Source organism: Pinus tabuliformis, chromosome J (assembly GCF_031772625.1).
Source record: "Pinus tabuliformis cultivar Carrire ecotype Pingquan chromosome J, CPIR1, whole genome shotgun sequence".
Taxonomy (NCBI): domain Eukaryota; kingdom Viridiplantae; phylum Streptophyta; class Pinopsida; order Pinales; family Pinaceae; genus Pinus; species Pinus tabuliformis.
The window spans coordinates 687,893,058-687,911,891 of record NC_142295.1 but is presented as its reverse complement, the minus strand read 5'-3'; positions in this window follow the sequence as shown (position 1 = coordinate 687,911,891).

Below are 18,834 nucleotides of genomic sequence, written 5' to 3'. Positions count from 1 at the left end.
AACCCTTGGCTAATGAATGGTAGGATATACGATAAAGACTGGAGGGTGGTGTCTCATTTATAGCCTAGTGATCCATGAATTAGACTGCAAATTACAGTAAAGCCTAAACTATGAGACAGTAAATTCCTCATGGTGTAGGTGGAGAAATCTAGTGGCATCCATGCTTATTTGGTTATTTTTTGGTTATGAGTCCTGCATTCATGCTTGGAATATGGAATAGGGGTGTTTGGATGAAAGAAAAAATTGGTTCAACCAATCTATGGTTGGGTGGTTTGTGGAAGTCCCAAACCTGGTTGGTTTTTGTATTCATTAATAAGAGTTCCTTCTCCTTGGTTTTTCACATGTAAATGTTCTGGTTTATATGTGGATTCTATGGTTGTTGTATCCTTATTATTTTATTTGTTTATATGCTGGTTATGAGTATGTTTTATGACAATGATGAAGTATGGTTCTCATAATGTTTTGATTTGTAAATGAATGAACGATGAATATATGACCTAACAGATGATAATGAAGCTAATGTGACAAGGCATCAATGTTTCTTAGTGATTCTCAGATAAGTATGAGACCCCTATGCTCAGATTTGCTGTTATGACCTATATAATGCATGTTTGTGACATGTTTGATGAAATTCCTGTCATGGCTAATAGGGGTCCAATCAAGTCTTTTGTCAAGTATTTGCATTTTTATCATGGTTTCAATGTTATATTTCATTTCTAGAAGTTTCATGGATTTCTAAGTAGTGGCCTTATGACCCTAAAAAAGTGGCTTAAATCTCTCGGTCTCTAGCACAAAACTAGCTGAAAAAGACCCTAGTCACTTGCATGCCCATGATGTGAGAGAGAATGGAGGGTCCCAGTCACATGCATTCCCATGTCATGGGAGTGACTAGGGATATAGGTCAACATAATGCTAGGTTGTCTCAGGGGTTGATCATCTGGAATGGTTGGTTGGCTCCTGAGGGTTCTGTAGAAGGTTATATTGGTTGTGTTGGGTTAGTTCCACTACCTTAACCGTACATGGGGAGTTGAATCATATCATAGTAGCCTATCAACATATGTTTACCCCATCAAACCAGTTAACTTGCATAAATGTTGGAGGAGGGTGTTACAAAGTGGTATTAGAGCATGGTTCAACTCTTGGACTAGATGAGCGATGTGTTGCTCATGCATTCATGTTGATTATATATGTGTTCTTTTTGATGTGGTCTATATTATTGTTGTGTATTCATGGTGTTAGTCATGGTTGTAGTGGTGTCACCATGTTGAAGTTGATGATGTTGTTGTTGGGATGTGTTTGTCATGATTCCATGTTGGTTGTATATGCATTTGTTATGCATGTCAACGTCTATATGTTGTTATGTATGCATTGTTTTAGATATAGTTATGCATATATAGTAGGTCAAACATGCATTGTGAGGTCATTGTATGAAGTTTGTGTCATCATGATGTTATTTTTTGTTATGATACTGATGCATTGGTTGAGATAGAGCAGAATATGCAGACCATTAGATTGAGGTAGCGACACTAGACTTCTGGGTAAGAGCAGATCATCATATAAGATTTATGTTTGGTATGTAGGTATGTGGTTAATGTTTTTATAAGCATTAGGGTTACTTATATTATTATGGTTACATGTATGGCAAATTCTAGTTAATTAGTGTAGTTTTATGCACATGTGTCGAATAGTCATGAATGATAGTAACCTGTTGTTGTGTTGGGATAGGATCCCCCAAGTGAAGTTTTGGGGCTTAGACCCCAGATTTTGGTCTGATTTTTTAATTCCAATGCAAAGACTCTGCATTTTGTGGGTGCGGAGCATGTAGTTGTTAAAGAGTCATAGGGTTGTCTGCCCTTATTTTGATAATTTAATGTTGACTGTAGAAGATCTACCCATGGTTCGCGGACCATGGGATTGTATAAATAGAGTGAATCTCTAAGTAGTTAAAAGAATGAAGAAGACATAGATCGAATAATGAAGATGCATGCAAGATAGATCTGAAGTGTAAAGTCTAGTTTTGGGTCGTAGCGTAGGTAGAGGCTCTACAGTTGAGTATGCAGTGACCTAGTAGTCTGTAGCTGAGTGCGTGGACCCTTGTAGCTGAGTGCGCGGGGCGAGTCTAGTCTATAAATAGTTGGAAGTATTAATAAAGAGAATTTTCTATCATTTCTATGTATTTATTTCTCGTTTTTACATCTGTTATATCGGGTATGAATTTCACTTCTATTGCTTATATGGTGCACGAATGTGTATAATTGTATTGGGTAAGTGAATGCAAGTAAGAATATCTGCTTATGTGAAGATAATTAAGATCTATCAATAAGATAAGTAAGATACTTAGTTTAGTTCGAGAAATAACACAGTCCACTGCCCCAGCAGTGCAAAAGGACTTTAGCCCCTGGTTAGGGGTGAACGAAAGCTGATTGTAACACTTCATGAAGGTACTAAAGGTTGGAATAAAGTGTGAAGCAACCTGTGCGAAGGCAGGTATAGTTGGAATAAATCAACATCACATCCATCTCAAGGGTGCGATCACTTTGTTCTAGCATCCCCCCATACTACTTTGTGTGAGACTTCAGTCTGTGCTCCATGGGCTGATGCCGAAAGGGCCAGTAATGTAGGGATTTGTTTGGCTAAATAACTATCAACCTGGCTCAGGCTCCCATAAGCCAACAAATGGTTCCGTTGCTGGGACCAAAATCTGCACGAGAGATGTGTGATGTCGTATCATTGGAATCCAACTAAGAAAGAAATCAAAGGCTGGTTGGACAGAAGAATTCACGAGTTCGCGGTGTAGGAGAACAGAAACCCATGACTGTCAAAAGAAGAGTGGCTAGATAGTTACTCGTATACAGAGATCCATGAAATCTTTTTCATGTCCTTCCCTACTGAACTATACGTGTGGATTGTGAAGCTAGAAGATAGCCAAGGAAGGTGGAAGCTTGACGGTCCTATTGTGTGGACCCTAGAGCTAGTGCGAAGGTTGGAAGCATCGGAGAATAAAATCACGTGCATCGTCGATCATTGGCTTGATCATATTATAGGAGGATTTGTTACTAAGTTCATGGTTGACACCTCAGTTAGCTATAGCAAGGCAGAGTGAATCTTTCTCAAAGGACCGTGAGGTAAGTACCTAAAATCTTTTAATACTTGGATTAAGATGTTGTTGTGTGAAAAGTAGGTTATGCAACTACCTTGATGTTCAGGGCTATGCAAAGTGGAAAGGTTCACAAGAACGAAGGAAATAAGGGTCTAGAAAATATCCCCTTGATTTCACCTTTGCGAGGGGATGAGGAAGAGCTTGTGAAGGTATCTTCGCAAATACCATCCCCACCCACACCACCACCAGCTTCACCACCATCACCTCCATCTTCACCTGTACCAACTCCACCACCATTGTGATTTAGTATGGTAAACACAGTGAAGTGTCCTGTGTTCAAAGGTTTGGGAAATGAGGATCCGAACCAATTTTGGTTCGTTGTAAGGGCTGTATGGGAAGTGCAATGTGTTACAAATGACCATATAAAGAAAGTTACGCTAGTTAGCACCCTGCAGGATCGTGCACTGACCTTGTATATTACCTACTCAAATGATAACCAAAATGTGAGAGTCGCGGATATCCAAACAACGCTAAATAGAGAATTTAGTAGGCCTAAATCTGAAGTGTAGTCGATTGGGGGATTCAAAGAGATCATGATGCTACCAAGAGAGACTCTTGGGGAGCTGGATCAAAGGCTAAAATCTACGATTCACGAAGCCAATATGAATCTAACGTATGGGCAACATTACGAGTGGTTTGTAGCTTCGCTACTACTTTTATCACTCTAATATTTCTTAGGATTTGATTAGAAACAAATGATTAGATTTAACCACAAACCTACTTTGGAGATTAGGATCTAGCCTTCCTAATTATTAGAGAGGGATCTTGCTTTATGATTTAACTTTGTTTAGTTATTTGATTTTAGACTAGTTATGATTTTACTTGAGTTTTGAGTTGGATTTGGTGGTGGGATTACTTACTTACATTAAAAGAGGGGTGTATTTTACCATTGGGCTATGGGGTCAAATATCAGGCAAACAGGACTGGATCAAGTTCTAAAAACAATGTCTACAGGGCAAGATAGCAGAGTTACTTCAAATCTCAAGGCTGGATGGTGAAGTGGTTTTCAATCATATCCAAAGAGAAATTAAGGGTTCCTTAGGCCGAATTATGAAGAAAGTAAAAGATATCAATTAGGATGGGAGAGAAGTTAAGGATTATCAGATCTGAATATTAGAAGAAAACATGTAAATTATCAACTATTCAACACAAAGTGTACTTAAACAAATTTTGAGATACATTTCCAGTTAATTAATTCAACTTTAGTAACATTCAAGTTTGTGAAAAACATAAGAAAATAAAAAAATTGACAAAGAAAATACTTCGTTGTAATAGCTCAACACATGAATCCTGTAATGCAATCTCTTTATTACTTGGTCTAGTCTGCTTACTTGAAAAATTGGTACAATAACCCTTAGGTTTATGATCAAAATAACTCTACAAATGTATAGCAATGCACACCCAATACTTCAAACTATGAAATATTTATACAAAAATAATTTACAAAATATCCCAAACTATCTTGGGAATTAATCTAGGAGAAAGAAATATCTTCATGCAAGAAGATGGAGACAACTTTTGAATTTTTGTTTGCTGTCCCTGTTTATTAGGTTGTGCTATCTTTAATCTTTGATTTTTTTTCTTTTAATCTCTGCTTTATTGTTTGGTCTTCACACTGAATGCTCTTCTTACTCTGACCTTTCAATTGATACTCTTTTATATGGCTAGCCTATCATTATCCTTTTACTATGCCTTTTTACCCTTACTGTACATTTTTACATTTTGACCGTGTATTTCTGTAGTAAGTCATTTAATTTCGTCCATGTTTTTGCATCTCGTAATTGGATATTTATCATCTTCTTGTAAATATCATCTGCCTCCATGTACTTGGTAAAAGTAGGATTATTCACAAAAAGGTGTTTTACCTCATGCTGGAGGTAAAACAAGTTCTTAAAAGTTTGGTATAGGACCTTGCTAGTTGGGATTCCCTTCATAGATGAAGTATTTACTTGATCTCTGGCCACTTATCTTATCTTTCTATTATAGTCCTCCTATGGATTAACTTTTCGTTTATTACCAAGGGATTGGGAATACTTTTTTGCCTCAAAACTTCAAACTTAACCATGAATCTGTCTATAGCCAGTTGCATGGTTTGGCACTTATCTTCAAGGTTTAACACTAAATTCCTCTTGGTGAGGACGCTTTTTACTTCCAATATTGTACCTGTCTTATTAGGTACTTCTAATCCTTACAATTAATAATTATTTTTGGATTTTAGTGAATGATCCTTGCAACTTCCCTGGCATGTCTCCCAGTTCTGCTATTACTCTTTATATGGATTATGTAGCCTGCTTCACTAAGTCAATCTGTTCAGAAATTACTTTAATGGATGGAAAAATATCATTGACAGAGTCAATGATATTGGCCCATAATTGTTCCTTATCCTATCCAAGGGGTTCCTTCAAAGTTAATTCCTTCCTCACGTTTTTTATTCTTTCATTCAACCTGGTTGATTTCTGCACTTCCTCTTTGTGCATAATCTGTGTAAGCTTGTAGTTAGTCTCTAGATTGGTTACCTTTTCCTTGAGCTTGTTCATTTTAGTGGTCTGAATGGACATGTCTTCCATTTCTTTGAACAACTTACTTGCCTCATCACCTATTGACCCTATTGCTGATGTAGACGTTGTAGAAGTTGGCAGTGCTATAGCCATTAGAGTTGTAGGAGCTAATGATGCTGTCAAAGTGGAAGGTACTGTAGTAGTAACTGTTTCGATAACAGTGGCAGGAGTAGTATCCAGACTGGATTGTTTTAACTTCATCAAGTTGTCCAACTCCTTTTCCATTTCCTTATAGAACTAGGGCCATCATCTCCTCCTGATTTGTTTGGCTCTCCAGGACCTCTTTTGTTTGCGGGTGCTCTAAATGAGGAAGTTTTAGTTGTTATAGGAGCTGCAACGTCCTCATTCTTCTTCTTGATCAACTTCTCAGTAGCTTTGATGTCATTGGGATCATGTCCCAGCTTAATTACCAAGTCCTCCAATGACTTGATCCTGTTGTCCTTAGCCTGTGACGTAAACTTTTCCAATCTATATTGTGTTGTAATTTTATCTAGTGAATTCTATAGCTTATGTGCAGCCATGTCCTTCCCTATCAAGGTGGAGTAGATCATCTCTCTAGCCTACTTATGGAATTCTATCTGGTCAATGGGATGAACATCCCTTCCCAACACCTCAAAGTCCATTTTTCTATAGTAAGCTAATGTCTTTGGCTGCTATATAGTTGGCTGCATGAAGGACACTTGCATTTTCCCTAGTTTGATGTCAAAAGTTGACATCAGCTTGCTCTGATTAGTTGGTGAGTGCATGAAGTATTGGGCATATGTTTTAGCCTTCAACTTATCATTTCACAAGTTGATCTCCTTGTATCTGTCCTTGATATCTTTTTCCTTATCTACTGGCCTACTGAAAGAAGAAACTTGAACACTAAGTTGTCTCTCAATCATTTGAGTGTTAGATGTCGATGGCTGTTGTGTTTCTCCTGAAGTAATTGTGCCTTTTCTTCTTTCCACCATAGTATTCATGTAAATTATTTCCATTGATTCAATGGTGTACTCCTGTTCATTTACAGGATTCAGCTTGGGCCTTTTCCTGAGCTCAAAATGCTCATCTTTGGTCTCCATAGTAGAACAGGAACGCTCCTCCCTGTTTCTCTTTGGGTTTCTCTCCTCATTTGCTAAGGCCTGTAAAACATGAGGAATATTCATGGGTTCCCCTAGTTCGGGAACCTGTAGGAAAGAAATTTCATCAATTTGTTTCTCTACATCAATCAGTGTATTTTCTACATCCACTACTATGTTATCCATGCAAATTAATGTGTTTTCCAACCATTCTGATTGGTTGGAAAACCTCTCAATATCGAGTATAGGATGGTGGATGAAAGTTCCCAATTTGACCTTGATTCTTAACTTATTTATGACCCCATGAGGGTCCTACTGCCACATAAAGTTGTTCCTGAATTTCATTTCCTGCAACATCTTATCAGCCTCTGGTTTAGAGTCTCTGTTATTACAAATGAAGGGTCCCAATTGATATTTCATTTTAAATTGGCTTTTCTTCCTAGCTGCTAGGAAGTTGAATTCATTAGAATTGATGATCTGCCTAAAATATTCCAGTAAAAATATCCTCATAGGGAGGTATTTGGGCAGTTTGTAAGGGGAAAGTTGGCATCAATAAATTCTAATCTCTATGTGGTTTTGGTACAGATACTAGTCTCCCACCTTAGTGTTCTTGACCAATTGTAACACCCTTTTGATTTCTTGGTTGATTATGGGCTAAGGGATACTGGTCAACATGTTCATGGCTGGATGGACAAATGAATCAATGAAATCCTTATAGGTGAATGCAGTGGATTATTTCTGGATCAAGGGTGTCCAATAAATAACTGACCTTGGATTCCCTTTGGTATCAAACTTCTGGATGCTGACAGGGAATTTGTCTGATTCATAATATAAAAATATATGAAACAATACAGAGGAGTACTTGAAGACTCTCTCAGTTGGTATTCTAGTGAACTACTCTTGCATCCTATCTGCAATGTACTGATCATAGTTGTAAGTCACAGTAGGAGGCTTGTCTGGGCTAAAAATGGAAAGAAAGGCCAAGACAACCTCATCCACATGCTAATCTAAGGTATATCCTAGGATGCAAGATATCATAGTAATAAACTGTCTGCCTCTCTCTGAAAAAATGGTGGCAGCATAAGGGGGACTATCTGTGGGAGTATGGCGATCCTCTATGATGAAAGTCTGGAAAATTTGTGTTATTTTTGCCAGGTCTAACTTGACATATAGGTCTAGCAAGTCTCCAATAAATAGTGGGGTCTCATTAGGGCTTGGTTGGACCTGCAACATTTGGTTAATAGACTCTGTAGTCATGGTAAATAACAGTTGTTGATTAGGGGTGATAATATCCCTTTGGCTAGGAATGTAACAGGCATGATAAAAGTGGACGATGTCTGGGAAAGGATGTACTTCTAGAAACAAATATTTGGGTAATCTAGATTCCCAAAGGTGGGTGTGATCGTTATGGTTTAGGAATAGTCCTTACTCCAGTAACGGAGCTTTAGAAGGTAAGCTAGGGAAGCAGTATCCTTTATTTGAAAATCTATGTTTACTAATTCTAGGTGGTCGATGTCTAGGTGAGGGGTTGACAGAGGTCTCATGTCCAGAGAGGTCTGGGAAGCCATGACTACGTTTATGGATATGAATTAGGCCTGTAGTGGTTGTAGAAGTGAGGTTTGGAAGCCCTAGAATAGTGGGATGGTAGTTACAATATATAAAAGAAGGGTTTAGGGTATACAAGTAAATTTCTCTTCAATTTAGGCAAGTTTATTAATTAATTTCAATTAATTAAGATTTCAATTGGATTGTACGTTTTCAAATTGAGAGGGTCGTTCTGGTTTTTCTCAAGAATACCTAGAATTTGGCTATATCGCTTGCAAATTGGGTCCAATGGTGAATGCAGAGGGTATGATAGCTTGAACTGTCAACTGGTTACTTGAATTAGGTGTCTGAAGCTTCTTCAGGTGATAGACGGTGGTCAATTTGGTCGCAGAGGTTCCAGGTTTCGTGGAATGGCTTGAGTAGTAGTTACAATGAAAATGAGAAAAAAGAGTGAATTGGGGCTTTTCCGGCCTTTTAACAGGTAACGGTCACATTTTGGCACATAAAATATACATGAACAATGGGCAGTTGTCGACTTGGGCGGGGAGGTGGTTTTCTTGGCCATCACACTATTACAGGGAAAAGTGTCTATTTAGAACTTCTCTATCCCACTAAGGTGTGATAGCTACCTTAGAAACAAACAGAGAAAAGCTACTTTTGTATTTCCTTTATGAATTATAGATAGAGAGGAATAGAAAGAACCAACCTGTGTCTTGCGCTAATCCTTTGATTCAATCCCTCTCTTCTTTGATAGTCTCCAGCTACTTGCTCACTAGCATGCCCAGCTTCACAAGGTACCTGCAAGATCACAGAAGCATAACACTATACAAAGACATGGATCTATATTCATAAACAACTTAGGATCAGATTCAAGTTGACCATACAAATGTAACAAGCATCAATGATACAAAAGCATGGAGGAGAACTCAAATATATTTTATTGATAAACAGGAAAAGATCCAGGAGGAGTTACAACCAGCGGTTCCGACCCAGCATCAACCTCCCAACAAAGAAACCCCTCTTCACCTCAAACAAAGCATAGATCACCCAACAATCTGATGTTTGTCTCTAGAAACCAACATCAAATCCTTACAATATGAAAAATTCTAGCCTCCGGATCTCTGGGATGAGGGATCCATATATAGATATCTGTAAGAGGATGAGTCTTGTGATTTTATTAGTGTCTTCTCTCTCAGTTCTTTGCTTCCACTTGGAGACTGAGGCCTCTTACTCATCCTTGGTTGAATTCAGTAAGGCAAGTGTCACAAGAGAAGATTCTGGAAGCTTCCATTGCCTCTCCACCTCGCGGAATGACACTACCATTTGTCATTTCTCTCCCATCGCACCCCATAGAAGGGAGTTTTGAAATGCAACGCACCCTCACAGTGCATTTGGGTGAGATGCAACGCACCTACCAGTGGAGCAATGATCCTGTTTGACCAATTTTGAGTAGTTTTATTTATTAGTTTTTCATGGAGAACTTCTGGAAACTTAATCTGTTGACCTTGTTCCTTTAGGGGTTAGAACAACACTTTTAGGGACATAGAGCCCTTGGTTTATGGACATTTCATGCTTGGAGTTTTAGGGCACAAAAATGTCTATAACAGTTTCCCCCTAAAGTATGAGGCCGTTATCCTTTTGGTTGGGTGAAATGCTTTATTATGAGGATCTGAAGTTCTTTCAATGCAGGTAGGAGACCTGTAATAAGATACAATACAATACATTATCTTCATAATATTTTCATGATCTAGCTGAGGCGGGCATTCCCATGCTCAGCTTTATAAATTCATTTTCATGTACATAGGACAGACAACCGTCTGAGTGTAGACTGATGATTCTAATAGAGCCATCATCCTTTTGGTAGGATTATTATCTGTGCTACAATGTTGTACATTTAATGTCTTTATTTCCCTAAATATATATCGCAGCCCGGACGGATGAAACTAGATCCGGGGTCTTCAATCTCATCCGATCTTCACTCGAAGTACAAGTCGATCCATGTGAGAAATGTTCTGAAGTCGAACATGGAAAGACATCACTTGATTACTAGTCAATGATGTAAACTGTTAACAAGTGCGAGAGGAATCACCGATAATGATAATGACCCTCAAGGTACTGCAGTACAATTCATGTGGTGTGAATAAAGGAGTTGGCGTCAAACACCACGCAAAATCTTTCGGTCGAAGGCCATTGATGTAAACCTGTCGCCGAAAGTGAGAAACCTGCCATTGAGGCATGCAAGCTTCAAAGTACTGAATGGGGTGTTCCTAGATCAACTTCTTGGATAATGAGCTGATGTCGACAAGAAGTGATCTGTCACAGGAGGGCCTTAATGAATCCCACATCAATGACACAGAACAGAGCAAATGATTTTGATGGAGGTGAAAACGATCTGGTGATATAAGGTTCAGGGTGGCGGTCATTAAAGAATGGAGTATAATGTATGGTAGTGGGTGAGACACAGGTGAATTCTCTGGATGACTTCTCTTGAACATATCGGCGACACTGATGTGATGGATTGGTAGCATTAACCCCAAATGTGGATGGTATGGCGTGACCATGGTGATGTGACCGGTGAATGAAACAACCCAACCTAACTCGGACACGGAGTGGAAGTGTCATGTTCAAGAGTGACTTGCTACCAACAAAGTTTCTTTGAGTTTTCTTCCCAATTTTTCCCCAGTCATTGCTGACCAGTACCTCTTTATTTTTGTCAAGCTTGAGGAGGATAACATATGCTTGTTCTATAATTTTCCCTTCGGGCAAACCCATCGCTATGTTTTAACAAGCCTAGCGATAGTGAAACTCGTTCTCGTCTAAAGACAAGTTTGTCGCTATTGATATTTTTAACGAGTTTAATGACAAAGATAACTCGGTCCTTTTCAATTTTAGAGAGTCTGAAAAGGAACGTAAAGGTAACTCCAAAATTCCTTTTTCGTCATCTAATCCCTTAAGTCTGAAAAAGTATAAAACAATACAGAAGGGATGAATTTTCGATAGTTTTAACAAGCAAACAAGAGCTCGATATTTTTGTGTAATAGTCCCTTAGGTCCAAAAAGATTAAAATATAGAGGAGGGATAGCACTTCCTGTCCATTTAACGAGCTGGAGAGGCCAACGGCTCGGCAATCTTTTCATATTTTACGAGTTAGTTGAAAAGAGCTTAAGGGAGACTCGTCTTTTGAGGAACAAGTGATAAAACGGGTAGCAGTTGATTCCAGGTAAGGTTTGGAATTTTCCAATCATGGCAGTGTCACAAGGATGGCTAGTGAAATCACTCTTCGCGGTTGTTCCTCAAAATGGGTAAACAATCAAATGGAGGTGAATGATCGGCCAATGAAAAGTGGAGGTGACGGTGCAAACACAACCAAGGCTTTAATGGCTGAAGTACTACATTCACGATGGTTATTTACTGGGGAATAGTTCATTTTTTAATGAGCTTAAACGCGGGTGGAAACATTTGCTCATGTCTTATGTTTATTTTTTAACGAGCTTGAACTATGTGCTAAAACTGCTCAATGCGGGTTTATTTTTTAACGAGCTTGAACCTTGTGGTAACACTACTCGATTAATCTAGTCTTGTGATAAGAATGCCTCATATAAAAACGACAATTTTTAGAGATTTTCCCCACATCCTTTCTTTATGCAAGTTAGGAAACGACCAGTCCTACAAGTTTAAAGGGTTAGAGGTCCTAAAAATTTAAAAAATAAATAGTCGCTCTTCGCTTGCATTCCAAAAGGTTTGCATGCCGCCAGGTATAAAACAGAGTTTCAAGGTTACCCCTTATTTAGTCCGTTAAAACATTTGTTTTACCAAGAGAGGCCTACCTCTTACAGGTTACCCAAAGATTGTCCTATTCACAGCGCAAACAAAACACTTCTTCGGCGATGTCTACCAAGATAAACAAAGGTGAGCGGCGGTGCTCGCCAACTCACATAACTTTGACAAGAGAATCTTGTTCCAGTCCAACTCCCCCTTCCAATCACGGATGGGAGTACGGAGGTCATATTCTCTCGCGGAAACCTACCCTATACCCAAAGTTTTCCTGCCGAAGCAGGCCAGGGTGCATGCCCCCTGGATTTCAGTCATGTCCCTCCGAATCACTCGCGCTCATCGGGAGGACGGACTGGAGATTGAGACATTTCTTGCGTGAAAAGACCATTCAGGGATGGTATATGACTATTTGCTCTGTATGGTCCGGGAAATGAAAGCTGGTCCACAAGCTTGACCACTCTTCCTTCGTGCGGAAAACACATTACTCTAAAGAGTGAGGAGACAATTGCTCCCATGCAATAAATATAGTCTCGCCCAAGGAGTAGATTGTAATCCAGGGGTCCTTGAACTACCATTACATTCATGTGAACGGTTTTCCCTCTTAATGTTATGGGCACATCGGGAAGGATCCCTAACGGTCGACTGGTTCCTTTATCAAGGCCTGTCAGATTTCTCATCTCAGGCAAAAGCGATGGAAAACCAAGCGCTTTCCAAGTAGTTGAGGAAAGGATACTCACAGAAGCCCCCTCATCTATGATGGTACCAGCCATAACCATTCTATATATTTGAACAATAATTCGGAATGGTACACTAGCTGGTAAACGGGGTCTGGCTAGTTGATTCCAGTCGAATGAGACAACTAGGTTTCTTGGAGGTGGGACCGAATAGACGGCCGGGTACGACTCTGACGAACTTCCTTCCTGCGGTAAAGGAACGGGTAAATTGTCCCCATGTCCGTTAGATTCTGTGCTTATGAAAAGAATTTGGACGGTGTCATCCTTGTTCTCTTCAGTGATTTTATCATCTGAAGATGGAACCTCTGAAGGCAAGACCGGGTCAACTGCCGCCTCGACCTTTTGACTTTCGTCTGGTATGGATTCAGATGGTTCATCTTCAATGATATATGCTTCGGCCGACCACGTGAGTGGGTCAGCCAGATTTTCAACTAGTGACGGACTCAACAAGAGTTTTTTATATCCAGGAGGAAGTCGTAACAGTGAAACCGGATGATCATCCAAAACTCTTTTAGCTTTGTCTAAGAAGGGACAATGGTGGACGGCATGATCGCCTTCGCACAGTTTACAAGGAAATCTATATTTTCCTTTTTGTCCTGGGGCTTCACTTTCACTAGTTGACGGTGTGTTTTCAACATGATCATCAGAGGTTGACGACATCGGGTTGTGCAAACGAGGAGACCAGTCCCTTAAGATCCGAGGGATGCAAGGAAAATCTCTGTGAAAGTGGTCTCCTTTGCAAATGACACATGGCGATTTAGGCCTGGTCGGTGCAGTGTGTGGATTTTCGTTAGATGACACTCGTTTTCCCCCATTCGCTTTCGGCTCCTTCTTTTTCTTCTCTTTCTTCTTCTTTTCCTTCTTCTCCTTAGGAACTTGACTTTTGGCTTTACCAGCCCCATCAAGCGAAGAGGAAGAATTAGAGGAAGTAGAAGGTTGGTGGGTAACTCTGGACTCGTCTAATTGCTGATTCGATTGTTTAGGAATAGTGGTGTTCTGAACGACAGAGGTTGAGAAGAGCCATACAGGAAAACCAATTATCAGTCCTGGAAGCGACAATGTGGCCATATGGGGTGCACCAACATCTCCCCAAGAGGAGAAGAGACTAGGATTTCCTCCAAGGGGAATTCCTTGGTTGGTGGACTCCATTTTCTCAACCCAATATCAACGTAGGAAAGGGGTAATGAATATTCCGTTTAAAATAATTTTTTAGACGCTTTGACACAACTTGTTTTTTCAGTTTTTAAGAGTCGAGAAAAAACAAAAGATGACTCTAGTCGCCTTCGATTTTTAATGAGACTGAAGTGACAAGTGCTCAGATGGACCTTTTCCATTAAGGAGTCTGAAAAGGAACGAAAGGGACTACTCTGGAGGTCTAGGTAGAGGGAGTACCAAACCAATCGTAAAACTGCAGAATACTTTTTACGATACGGCAGTCAATCTTCCCGAATGTTGTGTTCAGTGCATTGCGATCGATAGGGCGGCAGACACGGCTTCCTATGGATAAAGGATTTAAGCCTATAGGGGTCTCCCAAAATATACTCGACGGTACGTGGGAGCACAAGTCCGTACTGGCACTTATCGTCTCAAAGTGGAGGAATCACCCAACCATCAGTGAGGACAATAGTTACCAGGCTTTACGACGCCGGAATACGTCTCTAGCCTAGACCTCTAAATGTTGTGCGTTAAGTTCCAAAGCGTTGTTAGATTCATTGAATTTATTTTAAGTTGATCTTGTTTATGAAGTTTGCCTTTCGGGTTCACCACGAGATGTAGATGTAATTCCTAAAATGCAATCTAAAGATGATAAACAAACTTTTTATCTCTTTTGTGCAATGAAAATCCTAGCTACTAGGGAAAAGAAAGACAGAATCTTTTCACAAAGAGCAAAGAGCACACTGTAAATGCACTTTCCTAAATCAAGCCAAACGAACTGTCTATATGCAAATGCACATGCATGTATTTGTTTTCGACTTTCTTAGTATTGATGCTAAAAAGAAAGTTGATGTACAAATCTGAATTTCTTTTCAAGCGACAAATATAAACAATCTCTTTTTCGAAATAAAAAATAGAGATGATTACGATTTTGAAATGAACACTCGTTCTTGACACTAGAAAATTACAAATTTAGACCAAAAGGCAATAGTAACAGGATAATCGACCATCAACAGCAATCAAACTTTCTCCTATGATCGAAATCGACACTTGCGACAGATTCAAATCAAAGGACGACACTACGACTATGCTACTTTTGCAAAGGAAAACTATAAATGACTCAACAAACACACAAAAACATCTATAGTTCTTTTGTACAAAGGAGGCGGAATAACACCAAGGAAAAGGGGTTTCAAACAGACATATATTGATCACAGGCAGCAAAATTCAGGGATAGAACTGGAAAGAATGAAGCACAGGAACCACAACTGCACAGAGCTAGTCTGATCAGCGCACCTGTAACACAGAGAATCTGAAATGTAGCATAGGTTTTCCCTTCGGGAAGTGCGCTAAAATTCAGAATCTCTGAATAGTACCTGCGCTGGGCCAGAAACGAGACTCTGTCCAGGTTCCGGGTCACAGTTTGCAGTTCAGTCCTTAGTTTTTGGCCGAGTAAAAAGCAATCAGTAATGCAACAATCAGGGATAGATCTAAGGAGGATCTAAGAGCTATCACAAGGGCAATCAGATAGTTTGTGAATCAGCTGTTTAAATCATAAACAGATCCAGTGAATGGATTGAAGCAGCAGTTATCTACTTTGCATTTGTTATGGCAAATGCAGTTCGAATGCTACTTATAAGTTCATGAAACAAACAACAAAGAATGATAAACAAACAAACTAATTATGTCCCCAGCGGAGTCGCCATTTTGTTACAGGGAAAAGTGCCTATTTAGAACTGCTCTATCCCACTAAGGTGTGACACCTACCTTAGAAACAAACAGAGAAAAGCTACTTTTGTATTTCCTTTATGAATTATAGATAGAGAGGAATAGAAAGAACCAACCTATGTCTTGCGCTAATCCTTTGATTCGATCCCTCTCTTCTTTGATAGTCTCCAGCTACCTGCTCACTAGCATGCCCAGCTTCACAAGGTACCTGCAAGATCACAGAAGCATAACACTATACAAAGACATGGATCTATATTCATAAACAACTTAGGATCAGATTCAAGTTGACCATACAAATGTAACAAGCATCAATGATACAAAAGCATGGAGGAGAACTCAAATAGCTTTTATTGATAAACAAGAAAAGATCTAGGAGGAGTTACAACCAGTGGTTCCGACCCAACATTAACCTCCCAGCAAAGAAGCCCCTCTTCACCTCAAACAAAGCATAGATCACCCAACAATCTGATGTTTGTCTCTAGAAACCAACAACAATTCCTTACAATATGAAAAATTCCATCCTCCGGATCTCTGGAATGAGGGATCCATATATAGATATCTGTAAGGAGGATGATTCAGCTTGTGATTTGATTAGTGTCTTCTCTCTGTTAGTTCTTTCTTCCACTTGGAGACTGAGGGTCTCTTATCCATCCTTGGTCGAATTCAGTGAGGCAAGTGTCACAAGAGAAGATTCTGGAAGCTTCCATTGCCTCTCCACCTCGTGGAATGACACTGCCATTTGTCATTTCTCACCCATCGCACCCCATAGAAGGGAGTTTTGAAATGCAACGCACCCTCACAGTGCATTTGGGTGAGATGCAACGCACCTAGCCAGTGGAGCAGCTGCAATGATCCTGTTTTGACCAATTTTGAGTAGTTTTTCATGGAAAACTTCTGGGAGAAGCTGTAATCTGTTGACCTTGTTCCTTTAGGGGTTAGAACAACACTTTTAGGGACTTAGGAGCCCTTGGTTTATGGAAATTTCATGCTTGGAGTTGTAGGGCAAAAAAATGTCTATAACACGCACTGCTTTTGGAGAGCAGGCGGTATTTTTCACAAGCACATGATCTAGCCTAGGGCCGCCACATAACAGAACAACACTTAGGCAAAACTGTGAATATCACATGCTCTCGAGTTGCTATCGGTCAGACAGTGAACCCTCACGATATGGATGTGCACCGTCAGATCTGGGGGTAGGAGATCAAACGGTTGTCGCACGGTTAAGATGCATGGAGAGTATTGGGAAAGGGTTTTGTGAAGCTTGGTGTTTAATCACAAATAATTGTAATTAATTACTAAATAAGGTAGGGATTAAATATAAGAAGCGAGTTTAATAAAGTGGGACCAGGGGCTATGTGGCAGTGTTTTTTAATTGCACCGAGGGTTGGTGGGTTAAAGGGTTTTTCAGGGAAATATGAAGCAGGGAGTTAATTAAATAATGTGGGGGGATAAAAATTTAGGATAAGGGGTTTTATGGGTTTTTGAAGGGAAATAGGGCAATTAATAAGGGGGGAAGTTAATATTTGCAATGGGGAATGGGTTTCACTCTAGGGAAAGGGGGTTGTGGGTAGGGAAATGATTTTTGAAGGGTAATTACTAGGGAAATGTGTGAAACCAAGGGGTAACGGTCAAAATCAAAGGAAAAGGGGATTTATAATTGATAAAGGGATAATGGGGAAATTAGCAAATAAGCATGTGGGGGCATAGTGAAATGAGGGGAAATTAGTTAAAGCAACTTGTGAACATCTTTTCTTTCACATAAATTCTCCTATAGATGAAACATAACATTAAGCATAATAAATGTGCTTTTGACTCACCAACTGTGTACATTTGCAACCTTTCTTCTACCTACCCTTTATTTATCCTAACATTTTTTCTTCATTTTATTGGGTGCATTTGAGCTTGCTGTGTAGGAATTTACAGGGTAAGTTCCTCAGACAGAACACCAAAGGACACCGCTCACAAACATATCACAGATCAATACACCAGTATTTTGACGTGGTTAAAACCCTCCAAGAGGGAAACAGTCCATGCCCTGAGCCAACGTGGCCACTTCAGGCAATTTATTAATAAAAGAATGAAAATTTATATAAGCTTCTCTCATGGACGGTTACCCTACAAATGACCCTCCATGCTCTTTAAATAGAGATCATGGAACAATGAGGTGTTAAGCCATGGATCAAGTGTCGGTAATACCGAGGAGAGAATGAACTGTCAGATCACTACATATCGTGACCGTCAGATTGTAAGTTACAAAATGTAAATAGTAAAGAAACACACTTTACCTAACTCTATACTAGACCAAGTTATACTTAACTATTTCCTATGTGTCGGAATATCCTAACATCCCCCCTTAAGAACAACTTGGGATAGGATTGAAGGATTTACAAATATCACACAATAGGAGAAGGAAGAAGGCGCTAGAGCCTATCCCCCCTTAGTGACAACTTCCAGAACTCCAACCATAAATCGAAGTTTAGTAAACTTCACCTCTGTGAGAGCCTTTGTAAAGATGTCTCCAACTTGATTATCTTTTGAACAATATTGCACTTCAAGAACATTGTCATGAATGAGCTTTCTGATGAAGTGCATGTGCAGTTCAATGTGTTTGCTGCGCTGATGTTGGACTGGATCTTTGCATAGTTGAATGGCACTTTGATTATCACACCAAAGTGTAGTCGGATGCTACTGCTGAAAGCCAAACTCTGACAGGATCTGACGAAGCCACAAGGCTTCCTTACTAGCTTCTACGGCACCACGATGCTCTGCTTCTACTGAAGAAAGAGAAATGGCACCTTGTTTCTTGCAAGCCCATGTAATAGGTCCTGAACCAAGAGTGAACATAACCTGCACTAGACTTCCGATCATCAGGGTCACTAGCCCAATCAGAATTAGTGAAACCAACCAATAGAGGAGCTGCTTTGGCACTGTAATGAATCCCAAACTAAACTATACCTTGAACATAACATAGTATTCTTTTAGCTGCCTTCCAATGACTTTCATGTGGGTTTTGCATAAACCGAGCAACAAGGTCAACAACAAAGGAAAGGTCAGGATGAGTATGGGTTAGATACAAAATTTTTCTTACAAGTTGATGGTATAAGGTAGCGTCAACTTCAGGA